This window comes from Coptis chinensis, chromosome 2 (genome assembly GCF_015680905.1).
Source record: "Coptis chinensis isolate HL-2020 chromosome 2, ASM1568090v1, whole genome shotgun sequence".
NCBI classification, from domain to species: domain Eukaryota; kingdom Viridiplantae; phylum Streptophyta; class Magnoliopsida; order Ranunculales; family Ranunculaceae; genus Coptis; species Coptis chinensis.
The window spans coordinates 24,348,906-24,354,203 of record NC_141457.1 but is presented as its reverse complement, the minus strand read 5'-3'; positions in this window follow the sequence as shown (position 1 = coordinate 24,354,203).

Sequence of the window (5,298 nt, the reverse complement as noted above, 5' to 3'; positions counted from 1 at the left end):
ACTAGTGAGTAAGTTTATATTAAAACTAGGTTTCTTTCCTACACAAACATTAAATAAAAACATTAAGATTCAAAATATGCAACTAAGACAAAATACAATTTACTAAATAAAAGGTGGAGAGCTAATCCTCCTCATGTGAAAATAACATTTAGTTGTTGATTTGAAAAGGTTCATTTGATTCTTCCTAGACTCATAGACAAGCCCTAATGGAAGAACACTTGATCCCTAACATGTATGGCTAATTTCTAAACTCATACATGTTAGCAATTGGAATCAAGCAATGACTTATCTCTAAGCTCATTCCTTGATTCCTAACTAGACACTACACCAACTATCATTTTGGGATAGGATGTAGGTCTAGTTGTTCTTCCTAATAACCTACCAAACCAACAACAATTATTTTCCCTCACATGAGTTGGATTAACTCCCCAAAAGGGAAGTTAGCTCATGATCCTTGGGATAAAGAATTACAAACTAGAAGAACAAAAGAGAGAAAGAAAGAAGAAGAAGAAAAACTAACTAAACTCAATTGCTTTTTATTTATTTTCTAGAAGAAAACCAAGGTTTCCTCCATTAAAACTATTACAAGCTTTTTTTTTTCCTAAAACTAAAAACTAAATAATAAGAATGACTAAGGAACTAAAATAATACAAGGTAAGGAAAATAAGTCAAGGGAGTAAATGGAGTGTCCCCCCCCCCCCCTTGTTTTGTTTTCTTCTTCAGTTGAGAGACATCTCATTTCCTCCCATGTGAAACATCAAACCATATTTACTTCATTTTTATCCACCACATTAAAACAAAGTGACACCTTGCCTTTTTTTCACTATTAACACCTAATCTAATTAATTACATGCAAGGTGTCAACTTTGCACCAATAATTACATGCAAGGTGTCAACTATTAACACCTAATCTAATTAAAAACGAGTGCTTTAGTTCGTTACAAAAGTTGCCATAATTTTGGGTGTAGTTATGGTTTTCAGAGCTGGTTTTTAAAACCAGATTGGTCCGGTCCAAATCACTTGTTCAAATATAATAAAAAAAATCGTGCAATTCTTTGTTAAGTACACTCGTCCCAGTTGGGTAAAAAATAGTATATATTTGAAGTTATTTAAGGAAAATAGTTATAATGTTTTGGTGAGTCAAACTCGGCCAGCTAGTTAAGTAAAAACCACCGTGTTAAACTAGTTTTTTAATTGATTTACGTTAGAACAATCGAGTTTATCGGTTTCTATCTTGAATCGGGTTATTCAAACCAGTTATGAAACCGGTTATGTGTTAAGCTAGTTCATTTTGTGCTCTCATAAGGTGCAAAGATATCATCTGCTATTCCAGGCCAAAATTTAGAAATCTCGTGCCCTCATAAAAGCATTCCCAATGCCAAACAACTTTGATCAACAACTCGTTACCTCCACATAGGCGCTGATAAGCACCCAAAACTATAATATAAAACATCATAAAGACATAACATTTTGGTTAATTATGTGTTTAATAATCATGAAATAATCGTATTTTCGTGCTTTTGCAGGTTTGAGAAATCAACGTAAAAATGAGGATAAAACCAATATTTAAACACGGAATAATGTGTCTACGTGAAGCTTTCCAATTTAGCCCATACAAAGCTAAATGAAGGCCACCTAAAGCCCAAAAACTCAAACAGGATGATTCCAAGACAGAACAGGATCAACGTGCCAAAAAACATTAAACTTCTGAAGTCCATATCTTCTGAACCTGGACTTCAAATCTAGCAAGTGAACCATCATAACGATCAGTGCGATAAGCTCTATCTCATGTTAGATTTTGCATAAATCGATTTGTGGACCCGCCACTAGACACAGCACGTAGAGCCACTCTGCGGGCCCACAAGATAGGATGAGTAATCAATCATGGAGCAAGTCAAGACAAAATTGGCCAATTATTAGCACAAATTGACACCTTGCATGTTATTAACTACCTTGACTACACTTTTGGTGCTAAAAATAGTGCTAATTTTGGAATTATTTGATTTGGAGATAAGATTGTAATAAATGTGAGTAAATAGTGGGAGGTGATTTCACGTGGGAAATGAGATAATACTCTCATATGTATTGATTTTGGAATTGGGAGGATTCATTCCATTCATACATGCTTCATTTTTAGTTAAGTTATACATTTTATTGTAATATTGTTAATGGTGTAACTTTTTGTTCTTCTAAATAAAAATCAGTTTTTCTTAAAGTAAAATCAATTCTTTTCACTCTTCTTCTTATTTCATTCTTAACTCAACATATCACAATTTAGCATATCATTTCAAAATCCCATGAACATGAGCTAAAACCTCCCCAAGAGGAGGGTTAATGATGCTCATGAATGGATCAGTCTACGTTTTTTTGGAGTCAAGAATCACTACTTAAGAACTCAGGAATCATTTGACATCCTACCCCAAAATGGTAGTGTCTAGCACTCTGGCCAAGTTTAGAGCCTGGAGCTCGGGAGAAGCTCGCGTACGCGACCCAGATGACACTGGGGCTAGTTGCGCGCGCGAGTCTTTGGTGAATACAGACCCTTAGATTTAACTAGATGACGTAGAATGAAACCAGGAGTTAAAGGGATATTTCATAGATGAAATATCAGTTCAACTCCTTATGCTACCAGGAGTGGTTAGAACCTTTTTTGCAAAAATTTAGCGTATTATTAGTTTGTTTATAGTTTTACTTTATTTTCTTTTCAACATATTTAGTGACAAAGTCTTGTTTCCTTTTCTGTGATGAAAATTCTCTAGAAATCTCACCTTAGCACTAGGATAAGAATTTGTTCCTTGAAACTTAGGTTAATATGTAGGCAATAGTTTTTACATCTTTTCATGAACATTCATGCAATGAGGATCATTTACTGTACTTAGCAGTAATTTTATAGGACCCACGGTTAGACTACTTAATTTCCAAATCTAGTGAGAATCTTGCCTAAAAGCCTCGACATGAGTGATTTATGAGTAATGACACAGAAGAGTAGTTATTCCGAGTAGGAAAATCACACGTCTACTTACTTGATCACCATTCGAATCCTAGAAGAGAATTTAGGCCTTCTTTGGATCGATATAGCTATAAATACATACCTATACAAATTTTACCGATAGTCATGCCATTGAACCTTTCAATTAGCCATTTTCATTTTCACTAACGTTTCCTTACCCATCTATTAACCCCAAAATAAAATAAACCTACCTATTTGATGAGTATGAGAAATAGGATGAAAATAATAGAAAGACTTGTCTAAACAAAAATCAGTTACTTGCTTTAGAAAGGAAAAGAAAATAAAAATAGAAATAAGTTTCCAAAAAGAAAAGAAAAACAAAGTTAGAACTCTCAAAGTCAAATCAAAATAAGTCACAAAGCCAAAAAGGGCTGAGTATGGAAACATAAGTTATAAGTAGAAAGACCAAATGATTTCTCTAGTGTTAAATTTTAAAGACCCTATTCTCTCATACTTATCATATTTTTGAGTTTCCATTCCATTTTCTTCTACACTACCACCTAAGCCCTATAATACCTAATAAAGACCTCTAGCTCAACTAGGAATAGGATGGTGTGATAATAAGTAGTAGTTGTGATCAATCGACCTTGGCTATTCTGAATGTCATTGAGTATGTGAGGGAACGTGTGCCCACTGCACACTGGAGTTAGCGAAACTTGAGTGAAAAAAATTATGAGAGAATTTGTGTTTCGACACAAACCTGTGAGAACCTACTTAAGGACGCTCTCCAAATGATCCAAAACGGCCCTACTTGTACAGTTCATTGTAAAAATTCACTGCATAGATGATCATATGTAGATGTTTTAATTATTGTGAATTTATTAACTCAAGTTTCAATGGAATTAGTTCTTGTTCCCCGTTAATGAGATGTATAGATATCTGAGATTAATTAAGGAAATAAGTCTTTATTATTAAGTCGATGTAGTATAATGAAGTTTGTGAGTATCTTCTCTAGAAAACTCTCACGAGGCTATAACTCGTCTACTGGGGAATTCCTAGTGGTTTAAGGTCTTGTTGCATATGGTCAATGCAATCACACTCTGCGAAATAAGAATTAGTTTAGACTACACATTTTTAGTCACTTATCTGTTTAGTGTCTCTTCTTTGCTTGAGGACAAGCAAAATGCTGTTTGGGGGTAGTGTGATAAGCACCCAAAATTGTAATATAAACTATGTAGAGACATTACATATTGGTTAATTATGTGTGTAATAAATGCAAATTAATTATATTTCCATGCTTTTGCAGGTTTCGACACGTAAACGATGAAATTTCAACAAAATTGGCATTTTGGCATGGAAACAAGGTGAATATACTAATTGGAAACAAAGCCTTTTTATCAAGTCCAAAAAAAGCCCATTGGAAGCTTAAATCAAGCCCATGAAGCCTGGTCAAAATAGCCAATTCCGGGTCAACCCTGGTCAAATCTTGTAGAAAAATCAACAAAACTTCAGAAAATCATATCTTTTGACTCCGAACTCCGTTTTAGGCGTGTGACCTATCAAAACGATCAGCGTAACAAACTCTACACAATGGTATATAGATTATATCAATTTATTTGACTTGAAATTAAAAATCCAATTACTATTCATCATGTTGTTATTAAGTGGAAGCTTATATAATCACCCACTTTCTCCACTTAATAAATGCACAAACCACTCCTAATTATTTATCTTGTAATGGGAATTACTATTCACCCACTTTCTCCACTTAGATTAAATAAATTCCATTATAAAAGTAGATTAATTTGCAACCTTTGGATTGAAAATGTAAAATGTAATCTTAGTCACCCATTTCACTCCTTTGAAACTATAAATAGGAATAGTGGTGCTCTAAATAAACTGACCAATTTACTTGTGATTTGTGGCTTTGTAGCCCTTCACTTTCTTCTTCTTCTCAATCTCTAGTTCTTCTTAAGTATCTCTTGTAAGTAGTTCATAAGTCTTAGGATCATGAGCTAAAACCTTCCTTTATGGAGGGTTAATGATGCTCATGTGAGGAGACTCCATTAATAGAGTCTTTCAATACTTTAATTTTTCACAAGTTTGTTTTATCAACATTAACTCCAAAATAGTTTATGTTAATAACAAGCTAGGACTTGTTAGGGTATTCTAGCGGTAGAGTACCATAATAAGTCCTCATGCTAGTAAGTTGTCTTAGAGATAAGATAAATCCACTAAGTATCAAACTTGGAATTATTCTTGGGTTTGTCTATGAACCCAATAATGATTATAGTTCTTGTAATGAATTGATTAAAAATGGTAGTTATTCTTGCATGAGTGGAGTTAAT